This window comes from Ctenocephalides felis, unplaced genomic scaffold, assembly GCF_003426905.1.
Source record: "Ctenocephalides felis isolate EL2017-DRISC unplaced genomic scaffold, ASM342690v1 CF-g0.4_SCAFFOLD_03570, whole genome shotgun sequence".
NCBI lineage: Eukaryota > Metazoa > Arthropoda > Insecta > Siphonaptera > Pulicidae > Ctenocephalides > Ctenocephalides felis.
In genome coordinates this window covers 25,291,152-25,312,625 of record NW_020539724.1, presented here as the reverse complement: position 1 = coordinate 25,312,625, position 21,474 = coordinate 25,291,152, and the positions used below count along the sequence as shown (strand labels likewise).

The window sequence follows — 21,474 nt, the reverse complement described above, 5'->3', positions numbered from 1 at the left end:
AGGTTTTTTTCTGATTCGAATCATTCGAATCGGGAATTTTTCGAGTCGGCACATCACTAATAAAATTCGCAAAAAAGTCATCTCCACAATAATATAAAGTTTAAAAGAGACCTCTCAGAAAGCATCACACCCATGACCAAACTCCACGAAGGATTTTGGCGAACGGTCATCGATGATGATCAAACTCCAAATGAAGTTCGATCACCTTTCTCACGCTCAGGGTGCGATGCTACGACTCATCGTCGAGGTCGCATCAACTCCACGTTTGAGTGAAGAGATTGTGAAGACATACTACAGAAATAATCCTGTGAAGTATGATCTTGCCGAAACGACGTTTCGACCGAGGCAAGCCAAATTCTTTCAGGTTCGTGCGGCGATTACAGGTTTACGTGACGCCGCTATACGAAGCAGTGACATCTACCGTTTCACATCTCTTGCTATTTATAGAACGCGGTTGTATATGTATTAAGAGTCTAAGGGCGAATTCTCGGATAAAATAAAAATATTAAGGTAATTCTTTGTTACGCGTCTATAATCGTATGAGTTGATAGTCACGTGGTTTTAAAAGACTATGTATTCGCTGTGTGATCAGGCGTTTTACACATAAACCTCAAAAAGACTCAAATGTGAAATAATTATAAGTATGTTCAAGATATTAACTGAAAATCGTATTGATTAGTTTTTAGTGAAAGTAAAAAAAAATATTTTCAAAATAAACAGTTGCAATATTTATCTGAAAAGTTTAATTTTAATTTTTATTGAATAAAACGAATATTTTTACGTATCGGAAAGTTCATGCAAGGGAGGAGCCTGCTTTAGAGGTTGCTCGGTTTTTCATTTTTTCGATTCTTCTTAATTGGCGGTAAAGATAGAAAAACTAAACATCCTGTCGAAACGAGACAAAATTGATTGTATTCAGAATTGAATTCTCTTCTAGTTGAACCTAAAAAACCTTAAAAAAGTTGTAATTACCCCACTTTTTAAACAATCTAAAGTGAATTTTTTTATCAAAAAAATGATTTTTTATCGCAAATTTCTCACTTTTTCTGGATTTTTTTCAGGTTCTACTAGAATCTATACTATTGAAAATATAAATTTGTTTTGTTTTTATATTTTATCCGGATGGAAATTGTGACCTGCATCTTTCCCACCAAATGACGTCTGCACGCTCGTGGCTTATCAGCAAAATCCTTGTACCCGACATTTATGAAATATATTTCAATGAAAAAAATTGAGAAGAATATTGAAATATATAACAATAAAATCTGAAAGATTTATTCCAATTAAATATTTATTTACTTCTTTAAAAATACCGCAAAACCCGATTTTTTAAAGCCTCTAAAGCTCTGGTTTAAAGAACCAGGCTTCCCCTTAAGGGTAAACGACACTTTGTATAGTTTTAAATAGTTTTAGTTTTTTTACACTAAATAAAGTTTCGGAATTTAGCCTAAACGTAAGGATTTTAATTAATCTTACATATAAAAATTACATCAAATACATATTGTCCATAAAAGGAAAATAAAATAGTGAAACATATGATCCTGATGTACTAAAAATATGAATACACTATATTTTTTTATTAGAATCAATTAATTAAAAAAATAATGTGCTAAAATGATTATTTTTTATGAAAAAATAAAGAATTGAATAAAAACAATAAATTCGACTTATTATAAGAAAAATGCTATGTCAGGTGTGGGGTTCGAACTCCCTCTCGGGAACCAGAGCTTAAATCTGGCGCCTTAGACCGCTCGGCCAACCTGACTGATGATTGTACTGAGACCTTAACTGCATTAACTTGAAATTGGTAGCATATTGCCTTAAAGAAAGTTGTATGAACTTCCCGATACGTGTAGCTAATCGACATCAAGATTTAGAACTAGCTATTTAGATAAAATGTTCGACTGTTTATTTAGAAAATAAATTTACTTTATTTAAAGACAATTTTCAATTGATATCTTATTTATAATGTCTGTAATTATATAAATTAAATTAATTTATCTAGCACATTTAATTTCATTCATTTCGGGTTTTAAACATGTTTTTTATTTCAGGGTGGGCGGCCGTTTCAGCAATTTGAGTTACGGCACGATGCTATACAGCAGTAGTCATCAACATTTTAGGCCACAATAATTTTAAGAACTGTATAAAACACGATAATTCAGCTTTTGAGAGAACGAGAGCGTACGATTTTATTAATTAAAAAAATAATTGACTTGTATTGACAAAGTGAACAACCGATTAAATTTGTTTTAGGCAAGGTAGACAAGTCCAGCGGTTTCGGAAATCTGGTGAAAACAGTTAAAAAAGTGCCATTTGACTCTCAAAAATAATCATTACACATTTATTGGTCTTTTTGTCATAAGTCGCTTGGTTGCCAGGCTTCCTAATGGAGGGGAACTTTAACTTACTTCTACGAAAAAGTCATATAATATATTATGTTTAAACAAAGACCTCTCAGAAAGCATCACACCCGTGACCAGAATCCACGAGGGATTTTGGCAAACGGTCATCGATGATGAAAAACTCCAAATGAAGTTCGATCATTCGATCGTCGAGGTCGCATCAACTCCACTTTTGAGTGAAGAGATTGTGAAGACATACTACAGAAATGATCCTGTGAAGTATGATCTTGCCGAAACGACGTTTCGACCGAGGCAAGCAAAATCTTTTCAGGTTTGTGCGGCGATTACAGGTTAACGTGACCCAGGTATACGAAGCGGAGACATCTCACGTTTCATTTTCAACTCTTGCTGTTTATAAAATGAGTATTTTAAGTATATGCGCATTTCGGTGAACGAGTTCCTATAAGAAGTACATGATGGAACTTCATAATATATTATTTATTCCAATTCAGAATTTATCATGTTTTCTGAAATTTTATTTCAAACTTGATAATTGATATTAATCTAGCTAATGCAAATGGTAATCATATGAAACATGAAACTAATTGTGGCATAAACAATATTTAACTTCTTGAAGGAGAAGTTTGCTTTTGCGAAAAAATCCGATTCGCTAGTTTTACGTTTCCTCGATGTTCCAAGTCATTCTGAATCGGAAAAAAACAAATTTGAACTAGTGGTTTAAGGCAAATGGCTGGAACTTTCTGTACGTCCGGTAATGAAATTAAATAGTTTCCAATATATGAAATAAATATTAAATAGTTTCAAATGTATTGTTATAAATGCAGTAACTTTCATAATTTTTAATATTTTATAGACAAAATATAAAGGTTTATAATTTGAACGATGATATTTATATTGGTTTACATGAAGAGTAAATAAATAAAACTTAACCAACCGCATTTGAAGTGAAGGACATTGTCTAATTTTTATATGAATCGTATAAACTAAATAACTAAAAGTTAAAAATTATTAACTATATAAATGAGCTTTACAATTTTAGCTGAAATTTTTATTTAGAAGATAAGATATTTTTTCAAAATTTTTAAATGAAAAATGCCCAAAAAACATCGTTAAGTTAACACGAGCAAAACGTTTTTTGTATCATTTAAATTGGATGTTTCGGTCTTTCAAATGCTGCCATTGTTTGAGTATTTAGCTCCGTATCTAGGAAACGGCTGAACCTGTCTTTGTCAAAAACTAAACAGCATGTCTCCCCATTAATAGAATCTGATATTTTTTTATAATTCAACCGTTTGTCGTCGGCATATAATATTTTATTATGTTATTTCAGATCTATCTTTATGATATATATCTTTGTATAAAGTTTTATCAGAATCGTCAAAAAACTATTTTCTTGAATTTAATTAAACGGCCCGGCCGACGTTTACCAATCTTTTATACAGTTCTTGAAATTATTGTGGCCTAAAACGTTGATGACTAGGGGTGTATAGCATCGTGCCGTAACTCAAATTGCTGAAACGTCCGCCCACCCTCAAATAAAAAACATTTTTAGAACCCGAAATGAATGAATTGAAATGTGCTAGATAAATTAATTTAATTTATATAATTACACATATTATAAATAAGATATCAATTAAAAATCGTCTTTAAATAAAGTAAATTTATATTCGAAATAAACAGTTGAACATTTTATCTAAATAGCTAATTCTAATTCTTGATGATAAAGTGGATACACGTATCGGAAAGTTTATACAACTTTCCTTAAGGCAATATGCTACCAGTTTGAAGTTAATGCAGTTAAGGTCTCATCAGAATCATCAGTCAGGTTGGCCGAGCGGTCTAAGGCGCCAGATTTAAGCTCTGGTTCCCGAGAGGGAGCGTGGGTTCGAACCCCACACCTGACAAAGCATTTTTCTTATAATAAGTCGAATTTATTGTTTTTATTCAATTATTTATTTTTTTCATAAAAAAATAATCATTTAGCACATAATTTTTTTAATTAATTGATTCTAATTAAAAAAAAATGTAGTGTATTCATTCATTCATTCATTTCACATCAGGATCATATGTTTCACTATTTTATTTTCCTTTTATGGACAATATGTATTTTATGTAATTTTTATATGTAAGATTAATTAAAATCCTTACGTTTAGGCTAAATTCCGAAACTTCATTTAGTGTGAAAAAACTAAAACTATTTAAAACTAACAAAGTGTCATTTACATTTAAGGGGGAAGCCTGGTTTAAAGGCTTTAGAGGCTTCAAAAAACGGTTTTTGCGGTATTTTTAGAGAAGTAAATGAATATTTAATTGGAATGAATCTTACAGATTTTATTGTTATTTTTTCAATATTCTTCTCATTTTTTTTTCACTGAAATATTTGTCATAATATGCCGGGTACAAGCATTTTGCCGATGAGCCACGAGCGTGCAGACGTCATTTGGTGGGAAAGTTTACATCAAAAAATCCGATTCGCTAATTTTATGTTTTCTCGGCGTTTTAAGCCATTCTGTTTCGAAGGAGATCAAATTTGAAAAAAGTATGCGTGTTTGTATGTGAACAGATTTTTTTGCCGTAAATCGACGCTTTGTCAAAAACGGCTAGAACGATTTCAAAAATTTAAAAGCCATTCGATGTCTTTCGATGAGGACTGGCGTATATAAAATTTGCGCGACGATCAGCCAAGCCTTCTTTGTAAATCGCAGAAAAGTGAAAAAATTCGTCAATGTTTTACCGCAATTCTGAATCAATTTTAAAAATTCAAGAACTGTTTGAAAGATATTGGTTGGGAATCGTGCTGATTAGTTTTTGGTAATAAACGGGCCGTTTTCTGGTAATAAAGTGTACTTGGTCTTAATGAACATACTAAACCATTAAAGTCCTACGGAAATTATAAAAATTATTGATTTGTGAAAATTTGCTTTTGGAAAATACTCCGAGTTAACGTGTTCGTTCGTTTTCAATTATGTAATAAATCCACTCGGAATACTTTTATTCACTCATAAATTAATTTATTTTTCATTGATTAAGTCGATTATTTACACATATTGGGAAGTTTATGTAACTTGCCACAAGGCAAAACACCAATACCAACTAGTTTACTTTTCATTAACTTCCCGTAGGGCAAGTTAAAGTAATCGCAAAACAATCGAAAATGAAAATTTTTATATATCTTTAATAAATTTTGTTTACATTCCTATGGGTTCCGTACCAATGTTTATACGTTAGACGGCGACACGGCGCTTGCGCGCTTCGATACTTCGTCTCTATGCAGTTAAAGCAGTACGATTGGTCTGAAAAAAAGTTCAGAATTTCCAAAATATTTCAAAATAAATTTTTATTCAGTCTTTTTTTTTTCAAAAAAAGTAAATTATTGTCAAAAATTTATAGTTTTTCAAAAATGTAATTATTTCAGAGAAAATACGAATAATGAAAGTTACAGTATTTATAATGATCTATTTGAGAACATTTGAAATTTCTCGGATTTACAATAAGATTTTGAAATATTTGAAAATTTTGGACTATTTTGTCTTTGTCTTTGTGTGTTTCGTTTGTGGCTGTTTCGAAGCGCATAAGCGCCCCGTCTAACGGATAAACATATAAGTCCGGAACCTATAAAAACGTAAACAAAATTTGTTTTTATTAATAAAACATCTATAAAAATATCTGATAATTTGAAGTGCATTTGTCTGTTTTTTTTTCACAAAATACATATTTCTGTGCATAATATAAGTTACTTATATACATATATATATATATATATATATATATATATTGTTACTATTATGATTTTAATTATCATATATTCATATATTTCATCCTTTTTGTTTTTTTTTAACTTCCCTTAAGGTAAATTATAGTAATCGCAAAAAATCGAAAATGAAAATCGATTCACATACAAACACATAATTTTTCTATATTTGTCTCCTTCAATTTAGAATGACTTGAAACGTCAGAAAACATAACATCAGCAAATGTATTCTTTTCACGAAAACAAACTTCTACGGGAAGTTAAAAATCGTATTTTATGTGTTATATTTAGTTTCATATTTCATGTAACTACTATCTGTATTAGCTAGATAAAAATAAAATTTTCGAAAATATGACGAATACTGAATTAGAAAAAATCATATACATATTATGAAGTTCGATCATGTACTCATTTACGCCCAACGCTGCTTCTATAAGCAAAACTTGAAAATGGAATGTTAGATGTTAGATGTCACCGCATCGTATACCTGCGTCACTTTAACCTGTAATCGCCGCACAAACCTGAAAGGATTTTGCTGGTTTCGGTCGAAACGTCGTTTCGGCAAGATCATACTTCACAGGATCATTTCTGTAGTAGATATTCACAATCTCTTCACTCAAACGTGGAGTTGATGCGACCTCGACGATGAGTCGTAGCATCGCACCCTGAGCGTGAGAAAGGTGATCGAACTTCATTTGGAGTTTGATCATCATCGATGACCGTTCGCCAAATTCTCTCGTAGATTTTGGTCATGGGTATGATGCTTTCTGAGAGGTCTCTGTTTAAACATGATATATTATATGACTTTTCCGTAGAAGTAAGTTAAAGTTCCCATCCACTAGGAAGCCAGGCAACCAAGCAATTTATGACAAAAAGACCAATAAATATGTAATGATTATTTTTGAGTGTCAAATGGCACTTTCTCAACTGTTTTCACCAGATTTCCGAAACCGCTGGACTTGCCTACCTTGCCTACAACTAATTCAATCAGTTGTTCACTTGGCAATACAATTCAATTGTTTTTTGAATTAATAAAATCGTACGCTCCGTTCTCTCAAAAACTGAATTATCGTGTTTGGTCCCGTACCTACCTTTTCCAACAACATCAGCACATCTCTTTATTAATAAGAATCGAATGTTTTCTGAATCATTTAAATCGGCTGAATCGTGTTCCTGAAATCGTCGACGAAAATTTGTATCCGAACACACACACGAACACATACATCATTTTTTTCTAGAGTATGCCAAAATGTTCAGATACCTTTGAAACGTAAAGATATATAAAAATTTTCACTTTCGATTTTTTGCTATTACTGTAACTCACCCTACGGAAAGTTAATTACTAGTACTAGCATAAATTAATTAATTTTAATAAAAACAATTACAAATAACAATAAATAAGGCCCAAAAAAACATAAGAATACTACCCTCAAAATAAACTTCTGAAGGCTCGATACACTTCAGAATTAGTTACTGCGACACGACCGCGATAACGACGTTCAACATCTGACAATATTGTTATTATGGCTTTCTTAACAATATAATTTCGCAATAACGTTGTTAAAACTATCTATTTTTTCTACCTAAGCAAAATTGAGTGAAAACCGATCTCACTACTGCTTGACATCAGGCTACCTGCAACGGGTATCAAACCTGGAACTTTTAATTAAAATCCTATAGCTCAAACCACTAATCAATAGAAGACCTAAAACTTCTCAATAAATCTTTAATTATAAAAATAAAATTGATCCATACCAATGGTCCTGTTCGATCAAATCCACATCCAGAATCCTTAATATACTTCGACACATTTGGATTTCTTGTCGAAAGCGGTAGAAGTCTCAGAAAACTTGAACAGTCTCGTATGGGAATGCATACTCCCAAAGAGCTCATTGGACTTACACATCGTGTAAAACATTGGCCTAGAATGAAAAAAGACGTAGTACAGTGTAAATTTACATTAATATTATTTAACAATATGTAATATTTATTAATTTCCATAGAACCAAATCTTGCAACACGTTTCTGTTACCGGTACAAAATGGTAACAAAATGGTAATATATGAATTAATATGCAAGAATTGGATTATGACAGTTGTTTTCGGTAAAAATACTGTCAACGTTGAAGAATAATATTATATATATTATTATAATAATATGCTTCAGCTTTTATATCTTTGTATTCAGTTAGTTTAGCGGGATTTGCAACAGGCCATAAGGGCTACATGTAACATAAAGTGGGCAACAAAGATATCACAAATAAACCTGTAATACATGTGCAAAACAGTAGAATAGGAATTTTGTCTAAGGATAGGGTCAATAGTTTCAATTTATTTAGAAGAGATTCAATGCCTTCTTCTAAAACTATAAAACGTAAACTAGAAGAAAATGCTAAAAATAAGGATTTAGAGCACCGCATTTATATTTTAGAAAATGAGGTTGCCAATTTGCCCGATATAAAAAAGCAATTGAAGAAATGGTCCACGATAACAGAATAAATTCGGCTAAAACTTATTATTGATAATTTATTATTAAGCAACAAATCTCTGCGAAAAGAATTAAAGACTTTGACCGACACAATTGAAAAACAGAAGACGATCGGGCAGAATTTGCAATCACCTGAAATCCTTATAAATAAACTTATAGCATATGCAAGCATTCAAATCGGCAAATTAATTGATAATTTAATTAAAAAGTGTCCAATGTCTGAGAAAAATTTAATTCCTGAGGAAGTGACCATGTCTTCGAAATGTTAAACTGTACATTTTGAAATAAAAAGAAACATTAAGAAATATGCCAATTAATAAAATAATAAAATAAATTTAAATAATATTGTATATTCGTAATTCTATTACGAATTATATATATATATATATATATATATATATATATATATATATGTGTGCAAGAAAAGCTACATTTTTTATTTGTGATTTAAAATAATATACAAGTTTATAAGGATCCTTATTATATATGTAAGGAGACCATATGTCCCGGATTCCACCTTCTGTCCCGGATTTTTCTAAAAGCAATATTTGTCCCGAATTTAGATCATTCGTCCCGGATTGTCCCGGTAGTTTTAAAAATTTATAGGTAAATTAACAAAAATTATTTAAAAAATAATTAATGCTATTTTTTCAAATTAATTATGAAAAAAGTTGAATAGAATTGAAGAAGGTGAAGATGAAGGATCAAAAGCAAAGAAACATTTATTTCGAAAAATATAAGGTATGATATAATATCATATATAAAAGAAGTATTACATATAATCCAATATTAAAGTTGTTACTAAAAGTCCGCAATTCTGATTTAAAAAAAAGATTCAAATATAAAACTCTTTTTTTATCCATTTTTTATTATATCCTTAAATAAAATTTGTTATTATCTTAACAAAAACACACCAGTCACAAATTATCATAACAAAAAATTGATCCCAGTTCTATTTAAAAAAACATGATCACTTTATCATTATGGTTTTAATATATTTCATTAAGAATAATAAATTATTTTTGTCAATATACAGCGTTTTACTGCTATTTTTAGCTAATTATTAGCTAAATTTAAGCTGCAAATTTTTAGCTAAAAATGAAGAATATTTGTTCTCCATATGTTTAAAGCTACAAAAAAAGCTTTTAATAATTTTATTTTATTATAAAATATGAATATATATATATATATATATATATATATATATATATAAATATATATATTATAAGACTGTTACAAAAAGCCCCTAGCTCCCCTATATTATTATTATGTATCTGTATATATACATCATATGTATATGTATTTTTGTGACTTGACTTACCTTGACCGTCTACATTTGGCAAGAATACGTAAAATAAGTATAAAAATGCAAAGATAAATATAAAACCTTGCATTTTTATTACTAAAAATCAATAAACTGGTTTGGAGTCATTCAGCGTGCACAGTTTAAAGTATTGACGTCAATCCGCACTTATTGGTAAACTTTAAGTGGCTTTAATTCAGGTTAATGAGAAAATATAATGAAACTAAATAGTAAAGAAGGTGATTGTTGTTTAAAAGAAGTTGCAACAATTTTATTCAAGTATTTGTTATACATATAAATGTAATTGTAGATGTGAATGGTATGTAACCATTGGTCTAATTAAATCCAATTCACAAACATTTTTATAGATTAGTTAGATAAAATATATAGTTGTGTAAAATTCTTTAATTTAAATTTAAACTCCTCTCCCTGGGCTCGCCTATGGGTAAAAATGACCAGGATGACCAGCAAATGAATTTTTTACCTCGCCTATGGGTAAAAATGACCAGGCAACAAATTTTTAAAAATTAGCAAAAAACACATTTCACAATGATGATTTTTTTGGCAGTTTTACTGAACATAGTCAGATAGTTGTTTGTTTGTATAAGTTATGTATTGTGATGTAATTCATTTACTCTAGACATCATAATTACTTAAAGTTGAATTAGACCTCAATGCCCCGCCTTACTCTATATAGATTTTCAAGCCAATTTTGATTCACGTTTTAAAAAATAAAAAAAAACATAATTATTAGGAAATTCATTAAACTCGACACTTATTTGCAGTGTTCGGAGTACAGTTACTTATTTGAATTGCGCTTTAAACACCCTGATATCAAGCAGTAATGTAATCTATTATCTTTAAGAATATAAATCAAATTATGTTTCTAAGGAAAAATGGTCCTTTCTAGCATTGCTGCATTAATTGCTAAAAGAATATCATCACTAGTAAAATAAGACAATAATAAAATTGTCTTCTATTATAAAAATATAATTACAAATAGAAAGGATAGATCATCATTGAGGTTCGTTTTAGGAAGCCATGTGATAAAACAGAATTTCCATCATAATTTTATAATAGCTAATAAATCTTTTCTTATTGTAAATGCTGGTCAAAAACAAAACAAACTAATATATAATATATATGCACTTTCATATATTTTCAAGAATTATGTGTGTTTTTGCATTTATTATTATAAGCAACGATTATGTATAATAATCAGAATAAAATATCTTTGTATATAATTCACGGTACTTGTACAATTGAGCAATATTCAAACTAGCGTAAAAAATAAGCTAAGCATTAAATATTTGAAGGTATTAAAGTAAATATCTGAAGGCGCATGCAAAGGTTGTGATTTGGCAACAAAACTCTTGAGGATTCACACGCTATGTGACTATAAACTAGAACTTGGAAACTAATGTCATTACTGCTTGACATCTGGCTCACGGTATCAAACCTGAAAAATTCAGGTTGCAAGACTTAAGCTGTAACTATTAGGCCACAGGAATGCTCGGCCGTGGTATCCCGAATGCAAATATTAAATCAATTGTTTTACTACTTAATACAAAGATTTACTATTAATTTTGAAGACTGTTAGATAAAATCTATTGAGTGCTTTATACTATATGAATGTGCTTGGAAAGACAACCAGCTTAAAACGTTTAAAATCACAATCCATCCATAGTATATAAGAAACGCCTACAGTCGGAAATCATGATAAGAAAACTGTACTGGTTGTTAAACCGAAATTCTCAGTTAAGTACATGGAATAAATCAAACAAAGTTGTATTAAAACAGATTTGGACATACGGAATACAGCTCTGGGGAACTGCATGCAAATCCAACATCGGCATAATTCAAAGATTTCAAAACAAGATTTTGAAAGAAATATTAGCACACCCAAGTATGTCCCAAAGTAGTTGGTTTATACAGATTTGAACATGAACTCAGTTAAGGAAGAAATTGAAAAATTCGGTCTGAGATACAAGGAGAGAATGCAGAACAACCCGAACATAATGGCCAAAATTTTAGTGAAGTATCATGGCATCGAACGGCTCAAAAGAACGGCCTTCTTAACGGCTTTCTTAAATCCTTTGCTGATATTTGGATACATATTATTCTATTATGTACTGTGTACTAATTTATAATATTAAAATTTATTTTTTAGTAGGTTTTATTTAAATATTTCGCATCAGTACCACTATTGCTTTACATAATCAACATCGAAACGGATTACCACTGGGTGACTTTTTGACCTTTTTTCCTAACATAATTAACTATCAAAATTTCTGAAAGTTGTTTCCTGTTTATAACGACAGATTGTAATTCGTAAAAGCAAATAAAAAAAATCCATAGTATTTCACACCAAAATGATATGTTACAATGAAATCACATTGTGGCGGATAGAAAAGCAAATATTAATTATTTTAAAATAAAATATATTGTGTTTCATGCACTTTAGAATCACAGTAAAAAGATTAAATTATCCAAAGACAAAATTTTATTAATCTCTTTTATATGTTATTTATCTATTGCCAACTTTAATTAATAGCACTATAGCACTATATTCCTATCACATCGCACATTTGGAAAACACTCCACACTTCAAATCCTACTACTTTACCAGTTTCAATTATTATCAGTCAGAAGAAATATTTATGAACTGCATAAAATTATATAAAAAAGTTATATGAAGTATACAGCATTTTATAAAGAAGTATTTCAAAATGAAAAAATGGAAAAAAATAATTTTAGAAAATTAATCAAGATTTCTCGCCATGTTGCAAGGTATGTAAATAAACTTTCTGAATATTACGTCTTTAATTTTTTATCAATTTATGGTTTAATTAAAGTTCGTGTTTAAAAAATAAATACAATACAATAATCAAAACGATTTGGTCTTCGACCAAAAACTGAAATTGTAGAAAAACCTTGTTGCACTCTTGATGTCCGTTAACAGCAAAATAATTAGAATAAAAATCACCTACGAAACGTCATACACAGTAGATAAAAAATTTATTCATAAACCAGTTGAATTTAATGAAAATAATTAATTACGTTCTATGATAATTGTGGAATAATTAAAAATCGGACTTGTTTACATTCGCATAAGAATGTTGTTATTGTTATTACATTTCTTAACGCGCGAGTGATCGTAAACTGTTGGGCTGCGATGCATAATTATTTTTGTATTGAGTGAGGTTAAATTTATCAAGAAGGGGAATCAATAAATCCAGTGGTGGACAACTTTTTGTGCAACAATTTGATGAAAGTGCAGAGAACGTGAAAAATATGAATTGAAAGATCAAAGGTTAATATGACACATTTGTTGAAAACAACTATATACTGATTTCTTCACGAAATTATTTATTCCCAAGCGAAGACTTTCATATTTGTTACGAAGGCCATTTGTTTTAAAAACTTTGGATGTTCAAAGCCATTGTAATAATCAAAAGTACCGCGTGTTCTTGGGTATACGAAGCGAAAAAAAAAATATATTTTTTAGTTACTAGTGAATTGTTTTTTATTCTTCCTATATACAAGTCAGGATATAAATTGATAGTTGATCTATTTCTAGTTCGAGATTGACTAACTTCCAAGTCAAATCTTTTCAAAAAAGTACCATCTCAAGAATATGAAGTGATATCGGGAATACCTCAAGGGCTGCATTTAGGATCATTTTTGTTCATAATATTTGTTATCGATACAGGTATAGACTTTACATCCGATTTTTTGCCATTATTTGAAGGTTTATAAAAGAACCGTTTTTAAGGTACCGTTTCTAAAGATTTAGCCCAAGTCAAAATAAATCCAAAAATGTCGTAATCTATCGAATTTGCATAAAACTGGAAATTGGTACAGATGTTAAATAAGTTAATACAAATAAAGTTTCAAAATTAGCCATCGATCCGACCTCTGCATTTTTTTTAGTTCAAGATCATAGGTACCAGGTCAATTCTGATTTTTCCCATTATTGCAAAAACCATCATATTTATCACTATAGAAGAAATATGTTTGACAGTTATGTTAACTATGAAATTCCCTTCTTTTATTCTTATAATTTTATCAGTTCATGAGATATTGCCAAATGAAAAGTTAAATAATGCATTATTATGATGAACATAAATCTGAAGACAAATAAATCGTATGTACCATGTTAATAAAAATGTCGATAAAATATAATAATCCTAATTACAAACTTGATTTAAAGAACCTAGGGCAAGCAGCATTCATTATACATTGGCTTATAGTTGTACATATAATTTTCAAATTATCTACTTTGAATCATCGATTTCTCAAAGCTATTCGTGAAATGATATTATTAATATTTGAGTTCTTGTAAGAAGAGCAATCTGTGTCAGTCAACGTAGGCAGTGTCAAAAAATGTTCACTAAAAAAATATTTTACTGCAGTTTTAATTTTATCATAAATCATAATGTTTCTGCACTAGAATTGAAAGACTACATAAAGATAGCTCGAATTCGTTTTGATGACGTAGCAAAAGCTGGTTTCCGTATTTCTTATTAGTATGGCTTTTAACAATTAGTTGCTGCTAAACCTAAAAACCATGGTAATTATTATAATGCTTTTCTAAGACCCACTATGGGTAACAAAGTCGGACGTCCCGATGTTAATGTAGTTAACTTGGTGATGAAAAACATATTTGCATACATCAAAAATAATTATGGTAATGATGAAGTTTTTATCGTAAGACCTATAAGATTTAATATCTTAAACAAACTGGATATAAAAAAGAACAATATATAAACTAACTATTAAGAATACTGAAAAGCGTTGCTTCAATTTTTGAGAATATTAACGGAAATAATCTAGAATCATTGACTTAGTTTTTGTTACAAGTTTTTTTTATCATCGTTTCAACAGCAATCAGAACTCTTACTTTACATATTCTATAAGCTGTTTGTTGAAGACTTATGACCTAACGTATTTTATAAAGGCAACCCATCGGTTTACCACTCTCCTATGTGTGGGGTTTATATTAGCTCTCACATCTAATAGTTATTATATGATTGAATGTTGCAACTATATCAACGAAGGACGATTTCCACTTGAAATTATATTGTGGTATATAACCCCAAGTGGAAATTTGACATCAAAGCTGCCTAATGCCAGGCTTTCGCGGTAGCGGGAATCGAACCAGCAAACCCGGGACTAGTTGGTGCTAGCTCACGTTCAAATCGATTTCGCAACCGAGCAAAAATATTGTAAAACTAAATAATTGGTTCCAAAATAACACTATTGTGATTGACTATAAAAAATATTGGGATCATTATAGGGAATACATTAATTGAACTTTGAGCTTCTGTTTTGTATTTGTGAATATATAAATATAATTACCCCTCAGGCTATTCGACTACATTTTTTTCAAAATGTACTGAAAACACTTTACAGTTTCTATTCCTTGCTATTTTATATTATTATTTAAATATTCTGGTATTGAACAGCATAAATTCGAGAGTTCAATATATCAAATTTTGCATACCATAAAAACTTGGCAGAGTAAAAATATTTCAATTTAAATGATTATGCTATTTTAATAGATGGTTGTAAACGACAGTCAGCAAACCTCATAACAAAGATCGAATTCGTTACTATAAGACATGATCTTCTATAGAGTAGAGTAATCAATACTACATTTAAACAGAGTAGCCAACTAGCTCACTAAAATGTAAAAAGATAATATAAAACCACATAAAGTTTTTATGTTAAGAGAACCAGAATTTGTTCTTCTCATCTGGCAGAGCATGCGTAAATATTTTGTATCTATAATATTTTTCTTGCAGTATACATAATTTCTTGATAAAACTAGTTAAAGTTGCAGTTTTCTTTTATTCATAATTAATTGAAAATTTATGGGGAAATCCATCTGTATCACATGAAACAAAATGAAAGACATTCCCTTGGTTTTATTCATGGGAATACTATAAATCTGAAAGCACTATGTCATAACAGTTTAGTAAATACTTTTCCAATTCCATTTATAGTCATTGTGTCAATGACTTGCATATTGAAAGAAAACCCCATGATTCACAAGACATGCGATATCTATACCAAAAGTACATAAAATATGCACTTCTTCAATCCATACTTTTGAGAATGAATAAAATAAACTTTTTCAAAATACTTTATCAATGTTTAAATAGTATAGAGATTTATTCTAGTTATATTCTAGTATTTCACGGGTTTTTACATTACCTAACTTATTGTAATCAGTATTTAATAGTAGATATTAACAGCAAAATTATATGAATTTTCTGAGATAAGTCTGTGGAGATTAAAATACTAATTTATACTGAAACTATTGATAACACCTAAACATTTTTTTCCTTATGCAACTATGAACTTATTTAATTATTATAAAATAGAAAAAAAAAATTTTCAACAACATTTTCCAATTTATAGACTCAACAAAAATCAAAACGTACTAAAAACTATATTTAAGGTTTAGGGGCAAACTTGAGCATACCATAATTTAAATTTTTTTTGAGAATTTTGAAATATTTAAAAAAGTTGGACTTTTTGAATAAATTTATAATTTTACATTCTGAATTTTGTTTTGAATTTTAAATTTTCTTGGAAGCAATCGTGTTGCAAAGCTGTTTTATATCGAAGCGCGTTAACGCTGCGCCGTAGTTTAACGATTAAAAATTGAAAATCTTGGGATGAAATGCAAATGGAATTTCTACTTATTTTAAAATCTCTATAAAATATCTGATAATTTGATGTAAATATCTAATAATAATTTTTGACTACTGAATAGCATTTTTTTACTTTTCTCATTATGCTTCTCGTCAATACAAGTAAATTGTGTTCTGAATCATTCAAATCGGGTTCGTTCTTTCAAAAACTGACATACTGTTTTAGGCACTTCTTGCTCCGTATCTACGAAACGGCCTGACTTTCTCGGCCAAAAATAACCAGCACGTCTTCCGATCAATATGATTCGAATGTTTTTTAAATCAATCAAATCGGTTGATCCGAATTCTCGAAACCATCGACGTATAATTATATCCGCACACACATACGAACCAATAGGCACATGCACGCATATATACACCCAGACACACACACACATCTAAACATTATTTTCTAAGGTATGCCCAAATGCTCAGAATACCTTGAAACGAAATGATATATGAAAAATATATTTTCGTTTTTTTTACGAGTCCTCTAACTTCCTACGGGTAGTTATAGTAATTAGATTAAGTCAAACTAGTCAAACGTGGCATCATGCACAAGGCAAATTGCTGGAACTTACCGTACCAAAAATTATTATTTTTTAAAAAAACGAATAACATTTTTTAAAAAATTTTACTTCGAAAAAATTAGATTTTTGAGAAACTATAAATTTGACAAAAAAATACTTTTTTTTTAAAAAAAATTTGTTGAAAAAAAAATGTTTTCTTTATTTTGACATATTTTAGAAATTCTGAACTTTTTTTCAAAGCAATCGTACTGCTTTAACTGCACAGATACAAAATGTCAAAGCGCGTAAGCGCCGCGTCGCCGTCTAATGTATAAACATTGGTACGGAACCTATAGGAATGTAAACAAAATTTATACTTATTGTTATAATCTCTATAAAATATCTGATAATTTGATGTGCATATGTCTAATGATCATTTTTGATCGCCAAATGGCATTTTTTTTACTTTTTTTATTAGATCTCCGAAACCGCTAGACCTGCCTGCATGAAAATCTGATCAGTTCTTCATCTTGTCTATACAAGTAAAATGTTTTCTAAATTATTAGAATCGGACGCTTCGTTCTCTTAAAAACTGAGTTACCATTTTTGGCACTTTTTGCCCCGTATCTTCAGTACGGCTAGACCTGCCTCCGCCAAAAACTAATCAGCACATTATTCAAATCGTTTCATCCGTGTTCCTGAAATTGTCGACCAAAAATTTGTATCCGCACACACACACACGCACACACACACACGCACACACACACATACACACACACGTATACACATACATCCATTTTTTCGAAGGTATGCCAAAATATTCAGAAAACTTTGAAACGTAAAGATATACAAAAATTTTCATTTTCATTTTTTTTGCTATTACTACAACTTACCTACGGGAAGTTAATAATTGTAGATTAAGTACAGTTTAAGAATAAAATTTTCCAATTTATTTTGTAGGCAGATTTTTAGTTTTGTTGGTATCTATGTATATAATCTATAATCTTTCTAATTTCAATGTGTTTACCATTTGTAATTATATTTACTTATTTTATGTCTTTCATGTATGTTTATAATTAAAACTGAAAAAATTGCAAATATTAAATATAAATACTAATAAAACAAAATCTGTTAAAAAAATGAATAGAAAAATTTCATTTTTAAACAGTAATCAGAAGAGTGAAGACGTATTTTTTTTGTTATAATTTATTTTTGTTAATCAAGACTTTAAAAGATTTGTGGAAATAAATGAAGTTAAATTAATTGCAAAAATTATTATCTGTGTTAAAATCTTTCTTGTAAAGTATTTTTTCTGTATTATGAGAATTTCAAGATTGTTGGTGATTTTCACTCAGTCTGCGAGTTTTTTGTAAAATCTGAAGTCTAAATGTCTGTATTTAATTTGATGCAGCATGCAATTTGCTAAAAATCCCCTTAAAAATTACTGAATGTCACCTTTAGCAGAAGCTGCTCACCATGCGTTCAATTCAAACCGCAAAATTTTATGTAAAGTGATTTCGACTAAAGTCAAAATGATTTAGCATTTACTTCCTTACAGGCTCATAATTACGTAGTTTTAGATAAATAATAAAATTAAAACCAGTGATGCATGGCATCGTGCCATTCTAAAAAAGCAAATTACAAATTACGGAAAAAAGCAAAAGCTAATTACTGAAACTCTCCGTGTCGTAATTTAGAATTTCTACAAACTTTGAGAAGAAAAATTAGATTTGTTTTTGAGTATTTGGATTTTTTTTGTACATTACTGAATATTTTGGAAACATTTAACAAATTTGAACATTTTGTTGAAAATCATGAAATTTATATAAAATTCTGGAAATTTTTGTAAAATTAGAAAATGTTAATAATTTATTTTTAAAAGTTTGATTTTGGTTGAAATCTTAAACATTCTGAAATTTCAGTTGTTCCATACTGTCAAAAATGTCGAGGACATTTGTTCGAACTATATAAGTAAACCCAATACAAATCTTGATTGCGATTTTGTATGGGTTTCATACCCATAAAACTCGAAACAAAATTGGTACTTATTACACAAATCTCTATAAAATATCTGATAAAATTATGTGCATATCTCTAAAGTTTATTTTGGTCTGTCAAATGGCATTATATATTACTTTCCTTCTGAAACTCCGAGACCACTAGACCTGCATTCGCAGAAATTCCAATATTTCGTTACAATTCAGATGTTTCTTGAATCATTCAAATTGGATGCTCCGTTCTCTCAAAAACCGAATTGTCATTTTCACACTTTTTGCCCCGTATCGCCGAAACTTTCGCTAAAAACTAATCAGCACCTCTTCCCATCAATAGGAATCGAATGCGTTTTAAATAATTCAAATTGGTTATTCGTGCGCTCAAAATCGTGGACTGTTTTGGACAATTTGTATTAACACATACAAATTTTTTTTCTAATTGTAAGGTGCGCCAAAATGTTCAAAAACCTCTGAAACGTAAATGTAAGCAAAAATATTCATTTTCGATTTTTGAACAATTCCTATAACTATCCAACGAGAAGTTAATAATAACCTTATATGTGTAAAATATGTGTATGTAAGGCAGTGATTTCCAACCTGTGGGGCGCGCCCCCCTGGGGGGGGGCGCCATACCGTTCCAGGGGAGGCGCGAAGCTGTTTCAAAAATATTATTTTTAATTGCTGAGTAAGTGTCAAAAACAAATCAGCAAAATACTTATAGTACTTCTAAGAGTGTTTGAACTCAAAAAAGAAATTGCTATATTTCTTGCTGATAACGAAAGAGACGGAGCAATCTTGTTTTAGGACACAAAGTTCCTCGCAAAATTTGCGTATTTAGTTGATATTTTTCAAACACTTAGCGATTTAATTAAATCAATGCAAGGATCTCAAATTCGTGCTTTTGTTCAGAAAGACAAGATTACGGCTTTAATGAAAAAATTAGAACTGTGTATAGCTAGTATCAAATAACTTTATAACTTTAACATGTCTCCCACTTTTAAAATTACTTGTATTTCTGATGAAATAGAAGTAAGTAAAGATCTTATTATTATATCAATCATATGACTAGTCTACGAAACCAATTTTCGCATTACTTTATCTAATTACGTCCAAATACAAATGGATTAGAAATCCATTTGTCATTGAGAAACATGATGATTTTGGTCATTCAACAGCAAAGCAGAAAATAATAATTGATTTATCTAGTGATAGAACATTGACGCAGATGTTTCGGAACGAAAATATATTGTTAAGTTTTGGTTACCAGTAAAAGACGATTCTCCTACTTTGGAAAATAATGCTTTAGAAATGTTATTACCATTTGTGAGATCTTACTTATGTGAAACAGAAAATTCTTATAATAAATAGTTATGTTTGTATGTATATTTTTTATAATACTGTGTATTATTTGGCATAATTTTAGTTATATAAGTATATTTAAATTAAATTGTTAGAAAAATAAGAAGGGGGGGGGCGCAATATTTTTTTTATTCGAAAGGGGGGCGCAAGGAAGAAAAGGTTGGAAACCGCTGATGTAAGGCATGCGTATTTAGTATTTGCTTATATATGTTCAATTTAATTTTTAAATGCATAAATAAACATGAAAGGTTTGGGCGTTATGAAAGCAAAAAAGCTAAAGTATCAAGAGTCTAAAATTATATATTTCACATTTATTCGAAAATAATATCCAACATTTTTCTACACAAACCAAAGCATAAAAAAACACTAAATAGATTATTCTAAAATACTTATAGTGATAATATCATAATTATTGATACTAAGTAATAATTTATAAGTAATTACTAATAAGTTCGTATTGGGCTAAAATACTGATATTTTTTTGTCTTTAGTATACGGTAGACAATTGTAAAATGTTCTTCATGTAGTGCTATTTTCAAGAACAAAATATTTACAACTTTACCATTGGCAGTTTCAAATTTCCTTACCGTGAAAAACAAAAAATGTTATAATTATAATTCTAATAGAGCTAATTCGACGAAATGTTACTCAGAAATTATTGAATAAACAGTGCCTTGATTGATTACAAAAAATTGAATTTACTTCAGGTGCTTTCTAGAATTTTATACATTGACAGATATAAAATTGATGTAGAGTAGAGCGGGGCACATAGGTCTATTATGACTTCAAGCAATTATATATACTATCTAAACCAGTTGAAATACATCACAATATAGAACTCGTATCAAAAACAAAACTATCGTACTCTGTTCAGTAAAACTCCCAGTTAATTATAATTACTATATATTTCTTCTTCTGTAACTCAGAAACTGAAGAACTTTATCCTCAATACAAGTAAAATATTTTTTAAATCATTCAAATCGAACACCTTGTTCCCTCAAACT

The 21,474-nt window shown here is 29.6% G+C and overlaps 3 non-coding genes and 1 pseudogene across 3 annotated transcripts; 2 read left to right on the top strand and 2 right to left on the bottom strand.

Moving 5' to 3' along the window:
* Positions 1-109: 109 nt before the first annotated feature.
* LOC113383969 lies at positions 110-322 on the bottom strand. The gene has a single exon (XR_003367918.1). It is a non-coding gene; the product is annotated as a small nucleolar RNA U3 (small nucleolar RNA).
* A 2,130-nt stretch (positions 323-2,452) lies between these two features.
* LOC113383827 lies at positions 2,453-2,634 on the bottom strand (annotated as a pseudogene).
* A 1,552-nt stretch (positions 2,635-4,186) lies between these two features.
* Trnal-uaa lies at positions 4,187-4,270 on the top strand. Its single transcript has one exon. It is a non-coding gene; the product is annotated as a tRNA-Leu (tRNA).
* A 2,410-nt stretch (positions 4,271-6,680) lies between these two features.
* LOC113383979 lies at positions 6,681-6,893 on the top strand. The gene has a single exon (XR_003367927.1). It is a non-coding gene; the product is annotated as a small nucleolar RNA U3 (small nucleolar RNA).
* Positions 6,894-21,474: the final 14,581 nt, after the last annotated feature.